The sequence below is a fragment of the Bubalus kerabau genome, chromosome 19 (genome assembly GCF_029407905.1).
Source record: "Bubalus kerabau isolate K-KA32 ecotype Philippines breed swamp buffalo chromosome 19, PCC_UOA_SB_1v2, whole genome shotgun sequence".
Classification (NCBI taxonomy): domain Eukaryota; kingdom Metazoa; phylum Chordata; class Mammalia; order Artiodactyla; family Bovidae; genus Bubalus; species Bubalus kerabau.
The window spans coordinates 5,338,898-5,353,502 of NC_073642.1; the positions used below are offsets into that span (position 1 = coordinate 5,338,898).

The window sequence follows — 14,605 nt, forward strand, 5'->3', positions numbered from 1 at the left end:
CTGTATGAGCTGTTTGCTTTGGAAATCACATCCTTGTCAGTTGCATCATTTGCGGATATTTTCTCCAATCCCTTAGGTGGTTTTGTCTGTTGTTTTGCTGTGCAAAAGCTTTTGAGTTTACTTAGGTTCTATTTGGTTTTATTTCTCTAGGAGACAGATCCAAAAATATATTGCTGTGATTTTTGTCAGACTGTTCTGCCTATGTTTTCCTCTAGGAATTTTATGGTATCTAGTCTTAAATTTACACCTTTAACCCATTTTGAGTTTATTTTTGTAAATGTTGTGAGGATACATTCTACTTTCTTTCTTTTACGTGTAGCTGTTCAGTTTTCCTAGTGCTATTTACTGAAGAGATTGTCTTTCTCCCAAGAGATTGCTTTTGTCTCCTTTTTTGTAGATTAAGTTACCGTGAGTGCATGGGTTTTTTCTGGGCTCTCTATCCTATTCCATAGATCTGTGTCTGCTTTTGTGCCAGTATCACATTCTTGATACTGTAGCTTTGTAGTATAGTCTGAAGTCAGAGAGCATGATTCCTCCAGCTCTATAATTTTTTCTCAAGATTATTTTTTGGCTATTCAGAGTCTTTTCTATTCCTATACTAATTAAAAAAACATTTGTCCCAGTTCTGAAAAATGCCATTGGTAATTTAATAGGGACTGCTTTGGGGGGTGGTATGATCTCTTTAACAATGTATTGATTCTTCTGTTCTAATAATATGATATATATTTCCATCTGTTTGTGTCATCTTCAGTTTCTTGCATTAGCATCTTAAAGTTTTCACAGTACAGATTATTTTTGCCTCCTCTGATAGGTTTATTCCTAGGTATTTTATTCTTTTTGATGTCGTGGTAAATGAGATTGTTCCCTTAATTTCTATTTCTGATGTTTTATTGTTAGCGTAGAGAAGAAATCAAGTTTCTGTATTAATTTTGTATCCAGGAATTTGCTGAATTCATTGGTGCACTCGGGTAGTTTTCGGTAGTGTCTTGAGGATTTTCTATGTATGGTATCATGTCATTTATAAACAGTGACACTTTTTCTTCTTCCATTGCAATCTGGATTTATTTTATTTATTTTTATTCTCTGATTTCTGTGACTAGGACTTGCAAAACTATGTTGAATAAAAGTGGTGATAGTTGGCATCCTTGTCTTGTTCCTGATCTTAGAAGAAATGTTTTAAGCATTTCACCTTTGAATGTGATGTTAGCTATGTGTTCATCATCTATGACCTTTATTATCTTGAGGTACATTGGCCCACTTTCTAAAGATTTTTTTTTTATCATAAATGGATTTTGAATTTCATCACAGCTTTTTTTTTTGCATTTCTTGAAATGATTGCATGGCTTTTATTCTTTAATTTGTTAATGTGGCCTAACACAGTGATTCATTTGCAGACATTTTTACCTATTAATCTATTCATGGGCCCTTAAGTTACTTTCATATATGACAATGTAAATAATAATACTACTATAAACCTTTGAGTATATGTATTTTTTCCAGTTAAGTGCTTCATTTCTTTCCAATATACTAGGAGTATAAATGCTGGATCATATGGTACATCTATTTTTAGTTTTCGAGGAACCTCTGTACTGTTTTTCATTCTGGTTACACCAAAGACTAGAGATCTCTTCAAGAAAATTAGAGATACCAAGGGAACATTTCATGCAAAGGTGGACTCAATAAAGGACAGAAATGGTCTGGACCTAACAGAAGCAGAAGATATTAAGAAGAGGGGGCAAGAATACACAGAAGAACTATACAAAAAATGTCTTCATCACCCAGATAATCATGATGATATGATCACTCACCTAGAGCCAGACATCCTGGAATGCAAAGTCAAGTGGGCCTTAGGAAGCATCACTATGAACAAAGCTAGTGGAGGTAATGGAATTCCAGTTGAGCTCTTTCAAATCCTAAAAGATGATGCTGTGAAAGTGCTGCACTCAATATGCCAGCAAATTTGGAAAACTCAGCAGTGGCCACAGGACTGGAAAAGGTCAGTTTTCATTCCAATCCCAAAGAAAGGCAATGCCAAAGAATGCTCAAAGTATCGCACAATTGCACTCATCTCACACGCTAGTAAAGTAATACTCAAAATTCTCCAAGCCAGGCTTCAGCAATATGTGAAACGATGAACTTGCAGATGTTCAAGCTGGTTTTAGAAAAGGCAGAGGAACCAGAGATCAAATTTCCAACATCCGCTGGATCATGGAAAAAGCAAGAGAGTTCCAGGAAAACATCTATTTCTGCTTTATTGACTATACCAAAGCCTTTGACTGTATGGATCACAACAAGCTGTGGAAAATTCTGAAAGAGATGGGAATACCACACCACCTGACCTGCCTCTTGAGAAATTTGTATGCAGGTCAGGAAGCAACAGTTAGAACTGGACGTGGAACAGCAGACTGGTTCCAGATAGGAAAAGGAGTACGTCAAGGCTGTATATTGTCACCCTGCTTATTTAACGTATATGCAGAGTACATCATGGGAAATGCTGGACTGGATGAAGCACAAGCTAGAATCAAGATTCCCAGGAGAAATAACAATAACCTTAGATATGCAGATTACACCACCCTAGGGATGGGGGAGCCTGGTGGGCTGCCAACTATGGGGTCTCACAGTAGGACACGACTGAAGCGACTTAGCAGCAGCAGCAGCATGGCAGAAAGCGAAGAAGAACTAAATAGCCTCTTGATGATGAAAGTGAAAGAAATTAATCCTGAATATTCCTTGGAAGGACTGATGCTTAAGCTGAAGCTCCAATCGTTTGGCAACCTGATGCATAGAAGTGACTCATTGGTGACCCTGATGGTGGGAAAGATTGAGGGAAGGAGGAGGAGATATCACAGCATGAGATGGTTGGATGGCCTCACCATTTCCATGGACATGTGTTTGAGCAGGTTCTGGGAGATTGTGAAGGACAAGGAAGTCTCATATGCTGCAGTCCATGGGGTTGCAAAAAGTTGGACAAGATTGAGTTACTGAACAACAACAATCATGTTATCTACAAATAGTCTTATTTTTCCCCTTCTGAAATTAAAAGATGCTTACTCCTTGGAAGGAAAGTTATGACCAACCTAGATAGCATATTCAAAAACAGAGACATTACTTTGCCAACAAAGGTTCATCTAGTCAAGGCTATGGTTTTTCCTGTGGTCATGTATGGATGTGAGAGTTGGACTGTGAAGAAGGCTGAGTGCCAAAGAATTGATGCTTTTGAACTGTGGTGTTGGAGAAGACTCTTGAGAGTCCCTTGGACTGCAAGGAGATCCAGCCAGTCCATTCTGAAGGAGATCAGCCCTGGGATTTCCTTGGAAGGACTGATGCTGAAGCTGAAACTCCAGTACTTTGGCCACCTGATGCGAAGAGTTGACTCATTGGAAAAGACTGATGCTGGGAGGGATTGGGGGCAGGAGGAGAAGGGGATGACAGAGGATGAGATGGCTGGATGGCATCACTGACTCGATGGACGTGAGTCTGAGTGAACTCCCGGAGTTGGTGATGGACAGGGAGGCCTGGCGTGCTGCGATTCATGGGGTCGCAAAGAGTCAGACATGACTGAGCGACTGAAGTGAACTGAACTGAACTGAGTTTGGATGATGTTTGTTTATTTTCTTGTTTGATTACAGAGTCTCAGATCTCCACTACAATGTTTCATTCTTTTATTGTAAGTAGTTGTTCTGTTTTTCTAGCAACACTTATTGAAAAGAATGTCTTTCACCTTTGTATATTCTTGTCTCCTTTGTTGTGGGGTAATTGCCCATAAGTCATGCATTTGTTTCTGAGATCTCTATTTCATTTTTCTGATTTATTGATCTGTGTGTCTTTTTTTTTTTTTTGACCAATACCATACTTTTTTGATCACTGCAACTTTGTAGTGCAGTCTGAAGTTTCAGAGGGTTACACCTGCAACTTTGTTCTTTTCTCTTAATGTTACTTTGACTATTTGGGGCCATTTCTGCTTCACTATAAATCTTAGAATTATTTTCTTTGATTCTGTGAAAAATATAGGTATTTTGATAGGGAGGGCATTTAATCTGTAGATTGCTTTGGTTAGTATGTAAGAACAATATTAATTCTTACAATGCATGAACATGGTATTTTTTCCATTTTTTGTATCAACTATAATTTCCTTCATCCCTGTCTTACAGTTTTCTTATATTTTCACCTCAAAGGTTAATTTTGTACTAAATTTTTTTTTGGTGCAATTTTGATTGGGACTTTTTTCTTGCATTCTCTTCCTGATAGTTCATTATTAGCATATAGAAAAGCAATAGATTTCTGTGTGTGTGTGTGTGTGTGTGTGTGTGTGTGTGTGTGTGTATACATACCAATCTTATATGCTACAACTTTAATTATTTATTTAATAGTTCTAAAGTGTTTTGGTGGTGACTTTAGGTTTTTCTATATGTAGTATCATGTCATCTGAAAATAGTGATAGTCTCACATTTTCCCTTCTAGTTTGGATGTTTATTTCTTTTCCTTGTCTCAGACCTCCAATGCAATATCGAATAAATGTGGAAGTAGTCAATATTCTTTTTTTCTTTGTTCCTGATTTTAGAGGAAATTCTATTAGTTTTTCACCATTGACTGTGATGTTAGCTGTGGTTTTGGCATATATGGCCTTATTATGTTGATATATGTCTCCCCATACCAACTTTAATGAATATTTTTTCACAAATGGATGCTGAATTTTGTCAAGTACTTTTTCTGCATCTATCAATATATCATGATTTTTATCCTTCCTTTTTAAAATATGCTGTATTACATTATGTAATTTGTGGATATTGAACCATCTTTGCATCCCTAAAATAACTCCCACTTGATCATGGTATTTGATCTTTTTATGTATTGTTGAATTTGGTTTGCTGGTGTTAATATTTTCTTGGATTGTTGCACCTTATTGAACAGTGATTCAATTAATTTTTTATAGTGTCTTTATCTGTTTGGTTTTAAGGGTGATGGTACCCTGGTAGAATGAATTTGGAATGCTCTGTCCTCCTCAAGTTTTTGGAATAGTTTGACAAGGATTGGTATTACCTCTTCTTTGTCTGTTTTGTAGAATTCTCCCATAAAGTCACCTGGTCCTGGACTGTTTTTTGCTGGCAGTTTTTCTTATTACTTATTTAATTTCAGTGGAAATGATTGTTCTGTTCTGTTTTGATCGTTTATTTCTTCCTGATTCAGTTTTGTAAGAGTTTGTGTTTCTAGAAACTTTTCCAGGCCTTCTAGGTTCTTCAAATTTTTGACATATAACTGCTCTTGGTATACTGTTATGATTTTTCATTTATCTATGATATTGGTTGTAATTTTTTCTCTTTCATTTCTTATTTTGTTTGTTTTGGTTTTCTCTTTTTTTTTTTTAATTTTTTGGTAAGCCTGGCTAAAGGTTTGTAAGTTTTGTTTTTATTTTTGAAAATTCAGCTATTGGTTTCACTAATCTATTTTATTATTTTGGTCTTTATTTATTTCTTCTTTGAGCTTTAGTATTCCTTTCCTTCTATTTTCTTTGGGCTTTGTTGCTCTTTCTTTTTGTAGTTCCTTTAAATGATAGGCTAGCTATTTATTTGAGATTGTTCTTTTGTCTTTGAAGTACGATAGCATCATTATAACTTTCCCTCTAGAACTGCTTATGCTCAATGCTATACATTTTGGAAAGTTGTGTTTCCATTTTTCTATGATTTGACATATTCTCTGATTTCTTTCTTGAAAGAACTGTTTTATTTTTTTCCTTTTAGTAGCTTATTATTTTGTCTCCACACGTTTGTGTTTTTTTGCTGTTTTCTTCCAGTAGTCGATTCCTAGTTTCATACCATTGTGGTCAGAAGTAAATGCTTGATATAATTTCTATCCTCTTAAAAATGTTAGGACTTACTGTGTGTCCTGTAACATGTGATCCACCTGTAGAACATTCCATGTGAATTTGAAAGGAATGTATATTCTGCTGATTTTAGATTGAATATCCTCTGTTATCTGTTAAGTCTGTCTTGTCTAATGTGTCATTTAAGACCACTGTTGCCTTATTTTCTGTCTGGATATTTTATCCATTGATTTAACTGGGATGTTAAAATCCCTTACTATTGTATTTTGTATTTTTCCTTATATGTCTGTTAACGTTTGTTTTATAGTATTTCAGTTCAGTTCAGGTCAGTTGCTCAGTTGTGTCCGACTCTGCGACCCCATGAATTGCAGCACGCCAGGCCTCCCTGTCCATCGCCAACTCCCAGAGTTCACTCACACTCACGTCCATCGAGTCAGTGATGCCATCCAGCCGTCTCATCCTCTGTCATCCCCTTCTCCTCCTGCCCCCAATCTCTCCCAGCATCAGAGTCTTTTCCAATGAGTCAACTCTTCGCATGAGGTGGCCAAAGTACTGAGTTTCAGCTTTAGCATCATTCCTTCCAAAGAACACCCAGGACTGATCTCCTTTAGAATGGACTGGTTGGATCTCCTTGCAGTCCAAGGGACTCTCAAGAGTCTTCTCCAACATCACAGTATTTAGATATTCCTATATTAGGTATATATATAAATGAATGGTATATCCTTTCTGTATTCATCCATTTATTGATATAGTGATAATGCCTTTCTTTCTCTTGTAATAGCCTTCATATTAAAGTCTGCTTTGTCTAATATGAGTATTACTACCCCAGATTTCTTTCTGTTTTCACTTGAATAAGATATCTTTTTCTGTCCTCTCACTCTTTGTATCTTTAGTTCTAAAGTGTGTTGCTTGTAAGCAATATATGGATGGATTCTATTTTTTAACCTCAAAAGCTACCCTACTTTTTTTTCAAATTTTAATTGTGGTATAATTGATTTAAAGTGTATTAGTTTCAAATATACTGTGTGTGTGTGTGTGTGTGTATATATATATATATATATATATATATATATGTATATATATATATATATAACATTCACATATTCTTTTCCAGATTTTAGATTCTTTTCCCATATAGGCGATTAAACAGTAGTAAGTAGAGTTCCCTGTGCTATTGATTAGATCTTACTAGTTATCTGTATTTTATATGGTTGTGTGCATGTGTCAATTCCAATCTTCCAATTTATCCCTCACTCCCCCTTACTCCCTGGTAATCATAAGTTTATTTTCTACATCTGTTACTCTATTTCTATTTTGGAAATAAGTTCATTTATAACCTTTTTCTTAAGATTCCACATATAAGTGATGTCATGTGATATTTGTCTTTATTTGGCTAGCTTAATTCACTCAGTTTGAGAATGTCTAGGTCCACCCATGTTGCTGCAAATGGCATTATTTTTTATTTTTAATGGCTGAGTAATATTCCATTGAATGAATATATATATATATATAAAACATCTTTTTTATGATGATGCTTTTTAAAAAATTTCAACCATAAACAAGATTAGAATATATACAGGTTATTATACAAAAGGTGTTTTAAAACTCTGTGGGAAGAAACAGACTGTTTCTTGGTTTTGTTTTGTTTTTATTGGAGGATAATTGCTTTACAATGTTGAGTTAGCTTCTTTACAAAACATGAATCAGCTGTAAGTGTACATATACCCCCTACACGTTCAGCCTCCCTTCCACCCCTCAATGTTCCACCCCTCTAGGTCACCACCAGCACCAACCTGACCTCTCTGTGTTACACAGCAGCTTCCCACTAGCTGTTTATTTTACACATGGTGTTTTATATATATCAATGCTGCTCTGTCAATTCATCCTCCCTCTTCCCCCTGCTGTGTCCACAAATCCATTCTCTATGTCTTCATCTCTATTGCTGCTGCTAAGTTACTTCAGTCGTGTCCGACTCTGTGCAACCCCATAGATGGCAGCCCACCAGGTTCCGCCGTCCCTGGGATTCACAGGCAAGAACACTGGAGTGGGTTGCCATTTCCTTCTCCAGTGCATGAAAGTGAAAAGCGAAAGGGAAGTTGCTCAGTCGTATCCGACTCTTAGCAAACCCATGGACTGCAGCCTACCAGGCTCCTCTGTCCATGGGATTTTCCAAGCAAGAGTACTAGAGTGGGGTGTCATTGCCTTCTCCATCAGTAACATTTTTCTACATCCCATATATATGCATTAATATAGGTTATTTGTTTTTCTGTTTCTGATTTACTTCATTCTGTATGACAGACACTAGATCCATCTACATCATTGCAAATGACCCAATTTCATTATTTATATGGCTTAGTAATATTCCATTGTATATATGTACTACATGTTCTTTAAACATTCCACTGCTGATGGGAGTTTAGGTTGCTTCCGTGTTTGGGCAATTGTAAATAGTCCTGCAGTAAACACCGGGATGCATATATTTTTTCAAATTATGGTTTCCTTGGACATATGCCAAGGAGTAGGATCATATGACAGGTCTATTTTCAGTTTTTTAAGAAACCTCCATACTGTTCTCCACAGTGGCTGTATCAGTTTGCATTCCCACCAACAGGGCAATAGTGTTCCCTTTTCTCTACATCCTCTCCAGCATTTATCACTTGTAGATTTTTTTGGTGATGACCATTCTGACCCTTGTGAAGTGATACTTTATTATAGTTTTTATTTGTATTTCTCTAGTAATAAGTACTCTTGCCTGGAAAATTCCATGGACGGAGGAGCCTGGTGGGCTGCAGTCCATGCGGTCGCTATGAGTCGGACACGACTGAGCTACTTCACTTTCATTTTTCACTTTCATGCATTGGAGAAGGACATGGCAACCCACTCCAGTGTTCTTGCCCGGAGAATCCCAGGGATGGGGAGCCTGGTGGGCTGCCATCTACAGGGTCGCACAGAGTCGGACACGACTGAAGCGACTTAGCAGCAGCAGCAGTAATAAGTGATGCTGAGCTCATTTGTATCTGATTTTAACCATTTTCTTTGAATAATTGTATATTTAGAACTTCTGCCCATTTTTTGATTGAGTTGTTTGTTTATTGATATTGACCTTCATTAATTGTTTGTATATTTTGGAGTTTAATTCCATGTCAGTTCTAATTTTGTGAAAAATGTCATCACTGATTTGATAGGGATTGTACTGAATCTGTAGATTGCTTTGGGCACTATAGACATTTTCACAATATTTTCATCTTCCAATCTAAAGAACATGGTATATCTCTGCATCTGTTTGTGTCTTCTTTTATAATATATCCTTCTTCAGTTTCTTACAGTTTTCTGAGTACAAGTCTTGCCTCCTTTGGTCAGTTTATTCCTAGATATTTTATTCTTTTCATTGTAATGATACATAGAATGGTTTACTTAAACTTTTTTCTTATCTTTCATTGTTTGTATATAGGAATGCAAGAGCTTCCTGTGACTTAATATTGTACCCTACAAATTAATAAAATTCACTGACATTTACTTTTTTATTTGAATTCCATTTATTTCTTTTTCTTCCCTGCTGTATTGAAAACTCCTTGCATCCCTGGGATTACTCCCCTTGATATGATGTATGATGATCATGATGTAAGATGGTGATTTTAATATGGTGTTGGATTCAGTTTGCTAACATTTTATTGAGGATTTTTACATCTATATTCATCAATTATATTGGCCAGCAGTTTTCTTTTTTTGTGATTTTTTTTTCTGGTTTTGGTATCAGTGTGATGGTAGATTTGTGCAATGAACTTGGAAGTGTTCCTTACTCTGCAATTTTCTAGAACAGTTTCAGAAGGGTAGGTGTTATTTCTTCTAAGGGATTCTTGCCCACAGTAGTAGATATAATGGTCATCTGTGTTAAATTCACCCATTCCAGTTCATTTTAGTTCGTTGATTCCGAAAATGTCAGTGTTCACTCTTGTCATCTCCTGTTTGACCACTTCCAATTTGCCTTGATTCATGGACCTAACTCTACAGATTCCTGTGCAATATTGCTGTTTACAGCATTGGACCTTGCTTCTATCACCAGTCACATCCTCAACTGAGTGTTGCTTTTGCTTTGGCTCCATCCCTTCATTCTTTCTGGAGTTATTTCTCCACTGAAGCTCCAGTAGCATATTGGGTGCCTACTGACCTGAGGAGTTCATCTTTCAGTGTCCTATCTTTGTGCCTTTTCATACTGTTCATGGGATTCTCAAGGCAAGAATACTGAAATGGTTTGCCATTTCTTTTCCAGTGGATCACGTTTTTTCTTAGACAATCACAATTCTAATACATTTTTTGGCAGAAGCATGTGCTCCTGGCTTTTAAATAATCAACAGTTTGAGCCCAAATCTTAGGGATTCATGTTCTTGTGAATAGATCCCTTTGATTTTTCACTTCCAAGAGAAGTCAGTTCTATTAAAATAAAATTCCAATTTAGAATATGAGGTTATATATGAGTAAGATATGTTTATCAATAGCAAGGAATGTAGTACTCTATAAAGATAAAGCTCTTCTTATCAACATTTTGATTGCCTGGGACCCTAACTTGGAGTTTGTACAGAAAAGCCTAGATCAATGCTTGATGTTTTTCCCCCACTTTATATGTTGGTTTAGAGGATGCTAGGGCACCAGCTCATTATTTTCAAAGGTGACCTTTCAGTTTTTTAAAACTCTTTGAAGACATAGGATAAATATATGTTATATATTTTCAATCTATTGTACTTATTGAAGCTCAAATTTTCCCATCTTTAGCCAGTGGAAATATACTGAAATTTTGTCCTAACTTCTTTGGAAGTAGATCTGCTAGTCTTTAATAGATTATTTACATCCTGTTAAAACAAGATATCCTGTGTTTATCTTATATATTTGCTGCATCAAACCCAGGATGACCAATTCTTCAAGGAGTTCTGGTTCCCTGTACTGCTAACTAGTATTTAGAGGCTAATATTTGGAATCTAGGGTACTCATTGATACATTTGATATGGTTTCCAGGCTTTTTCAGTGGAGAAATTTAGGAAATATGTGTTTTTCTTCAGCCAAGATCCAGCCTGAGTTGAAACTGATATATTTAAAAAAGAAACTGATATATTTAATTGAAATTTAGGACTACATGATTTAGTTTAACTTCATTAGTGTTATAATTGTATAAGTTTCAACCATTTCTCTGATGGTTGAAAATCCCAGTTTCCTGACTTAATTCTTCATTTGCTTTTCTCTGTAAAGTACACATAACAGTCCCAGGATAATATCAATGCTGCAGTATAGCGCTTTTTAATGGATCCTTTGCTATACTCTCTTCAAAAAAAGCAACTTTTGATTTTAAAAATGTTTCATGAAAATAGCTAAGTAAGCATGAATAAACATTCTGCTACTAGTTTCCAGGATAGTCTAGTTGATGAAAGAAGATAATGATTTAAAATGGAAAGTAGGAAACGAAGTTAATTTATTAGATAATATAAAGTACAGATTTATTGAGGGAATAAGAGAATCTTTACCCAAAAGGATTATTCTATTTACTTGTGGAAATATACTATCACACTGATAATCACAGGTGTAATTAGCATTTTCAGGATTCATTGCAAAGAAATTAATTATCTTTATTAGATAAAAATTTGTTATCTTTATTAGATGGAATTGAAAGGTTGTTGTTGAATCACACGAAGACACCGGGATTCTTGGCCCCCGGAGGAGAAGAATTCAATCCAGGGCCAGAGACGAGGCTTGATCGCTCAGAGATTTTGTGTAATAAAGTTTTATTAAAGTATAAAGGAGATAGAGAAAGCTTCTGATATAGGCATTAGAAGGGGGCAGAAAGAGTACCCGCTTGCTAGTGTTAGCAATGAAGTTATATACTCTCCAATGAATCCAAAGAATGGAGGTTGTAAAGACCTCACCAGACCTACTCCCATAATTTACATTTTAAGATAACAGAATTAGCCAGAAGGTTTAATCCAAAGACTGTCCTCAGGCAGGATACATCCTTGTAAAGACCAGGTCTACTCCCATAATTTACATTTTAAGATAACAGAAGGTTTAATCCAGAGACTGTCCTCAGGCAGGATACATTATTGTTATATAATCCTAAGGAATGTAGAGAAGGAAAAAAAAAAAAAAGTTTGTCCTTTCTTCCTCCTTGAGAATTCCAGACCCCTCTCTCCTTGGGGACCCCTAGACTCCTTATCAACCTGCCTAGGAAATGACTCTCTCAGAATGATATTAGATGGAGTTAGAAGAAGATGTTATTAATCCTTTGAATTCTGGAAATATACATTTTAGATAAATATTGATATGTTTCTTAAGTTAAAATGTATCCTTAGTTTTATTTCCTATTATCACAAACTTAAGAAATGAAATAAATATAAATAGTGATTACACAATTTAAGTTGTCTATACTAATTTACTATTGGTGGCATTTATTAATAGACAGAATTTAATTGCTAAGAAACCCCACAGGACCCACAAGGGTGATGCCTATAAAGTGAAAATGAAAGTTGCTCAGTCATGTCCGACTCTTTGAGACCCCATGAACTATGGAGTCCAAGGAATTCTCCATGCCAAAATACTAGAGTGGGTAGCCATTCCCTTCTCCAGGGGATCATCCTGACCCAGGAATTGAACTGAGGTCTCCTGCATTGCAGGTGAATTCTTTACAAGCTGAGCTACCAGGGAAGTCACAGAATACTGGAGTGGGTAGCCTTTCCCTTCTCCAGGGCTTCTTCCAGACTCAGGAATTGAACTGGGGTCACCTGAATTGCAGGTGAATTCTCTACCAGCTGAGCTACCAGGGAAGCCTATAAAGCTAGAGTTTGTTTATTTTTTTGCAGGGAAAGGATTCAGTATAGCAGAAATGTTGAAGAAAGGAGACACATTCCAATCAGAGGCTCCCTCACAGGTCTGGAGAGACTAGGCACCATATGGAAACACTCATTCTTTCAGACCAGGAGTCACTGATATATGCACCAAATACCATGGGTTGAGACATCTCAAACTGAGTCTTGATCAGGATATTTTGGGGTTCCCTAGTTGGCTCATATGGTAAAGAATCCCCCTGCAGTGCAGGAGATTCAGGTACGATCCCTGCTTGGGGAAGATGCTTTGGAGAAGAGGATGGCAGCACACTGCAGTATTTTCTGTCTGGAAAATTCCATGGACAGAGGAGCCTGGTGGGCAACAGTCCATGAGATTGCAAATTGTTGGGCATGACTGAGCAACTAGCACTTTCTTTTCAATTCAGGATATGTTATTTTCTGCTGGTTGGGTGCACCACCATTCTCACTACAGTTATCTTGAAGGCTGTTACCTTTATTATATGTGATTCATCAGTCTCACTGATATTAATAAACAGTGATGAAAAGTTGGTGGATTCCCTGGTACTGAACTGGTAAAGAATCCGCCTGTAATGCAGGAGGCCCCAGTTCAATCCCTGGATCAGGAAGATCATCTGGAGAAGGGATAGGTTACCCACACCAGTATTCTTGGGCTTCCCTGGTGGCTCAGGCAGTAAAAAATCTGCCTTCAATGCAGGGTTCAGTCCCTGATTTAGAAGATCTGCTGGAGAAGGGATAGGCTATTTACCTCAGTATTCTTTCTTGGAGAATTCCAGGAACAGAGGAGATGCAAAGAGTCAGACATGACTGTGTGACTCACTTTCACCCATCCCCCAAACTCCTCAAATTTGTGCTTACATCAGCATTGTCAGTTACTATGTTTCATGCCTGGACAGTGTGTCAGTTGGCTACAAGTAAGGTTCTTGTTTCAGTGCAACAGCTCCTGTGGGAAGCAACCATCACAGCATGCCTTTGAATTTAGCAATCAGTTCAGCTCAGTTCAGTCACTCAGTGAGTCTGACTCATTGTGACCCATGGACTGAAGCAGGCCAGGCATCCCTGTCCATCACCACTCAAGGGCTTGCTGAATATCATGTCCATCAAGTCTGTGATGTCATCCAACCATTTCATCCTCTGTTATCCCCTTCTTCTCTTGCCTTCAATCTTTCCCAGCATCAGAGTCTTTTCAGATGAGTCAACACTTCGCATCAGGTGGCCAAAGTATTGGAGTTTCAGCTTCAGCATCAGTCCTTCCAATGAATATTCAGGACTGATTTCCATTAGGATTTACTGGTTTGATCTTCTTACAATGCAAGGGACTCTTCAAGAGTCTTCTCCAACACCACAGTTCAAAAGCATCAACTCTTTGGTGCTCAGTTTTCTTCATGGTGCAACTCTCCCATACATGAGTACTGGAAAAACCATAGCTTTGACTAGATGAATCTTTGTCAGCAAAGTGATGTATCTGCTTTTTAATATGCTCTCTAGTAAAGTAATGCTCAAAATTCTCCAAGCCAGGCTTCAGCAATAGGTGAACCGTGTTCCAGATGTTCAAGCTGGTTTTAGAAAAGGCAGAGGAACCAGAGATCAAATTGCCAACATCCACTGGATCATTGAAAAAGCAAGAGAGTTCCAGAAAAATATCAATTTCTGCTTTATTAACTATGCCAAAGCCTTTGACTGTGTGGATCACAATAAACTGTGGAAAATTCTGAAAGAGATGAGAATACCAGACCACCTGACCTGCCTCTTGAGAAACCTATATGCAGGTCAGGAAGCAACAGTTAGAACTGGACATGGAACAACAGACTGGCTCCAAATAGGAAAAGGAGTACGTCAAGGCTGTGTATTGTCACCCTGCTTATTTAACTTATATGCAGAGTACATCATGAGAAACACTGGGCTGGAAGAAGCACAAGCAGGAATCAAGATTGCTGGG

General features: G+C 37.2%; 1 protein-coding gene across 27 annotated transcripts in view; it reads left to right on the top strand.

Annotated features, from left to right (window-relative positions):
- The window catches only part of GABRG3 (gamma-aminobutyric acid type A receptor subunit gamma3), a 650,486-nt gene that overhangs the window by 68,537 nt on the left and 567,344 nt on the right, over positions 1–14,605 (top strand). The window contains exon 4 of one of the 27 annotated variants that reach the window (XR_008705671.1): positions 1,532–1,626. The exons of the other annotated variants lie outside the window; for them this stretch is intronic. The gene's annotated coding sequence lies outside the window, so the exon portion shown is untranslated. Of the gene's footprint in view, positions 1–1,531; positions 1,627–14,605 lie in introns of those variants that run through there. 27 annotated transcript variants of the gene reach the window in all.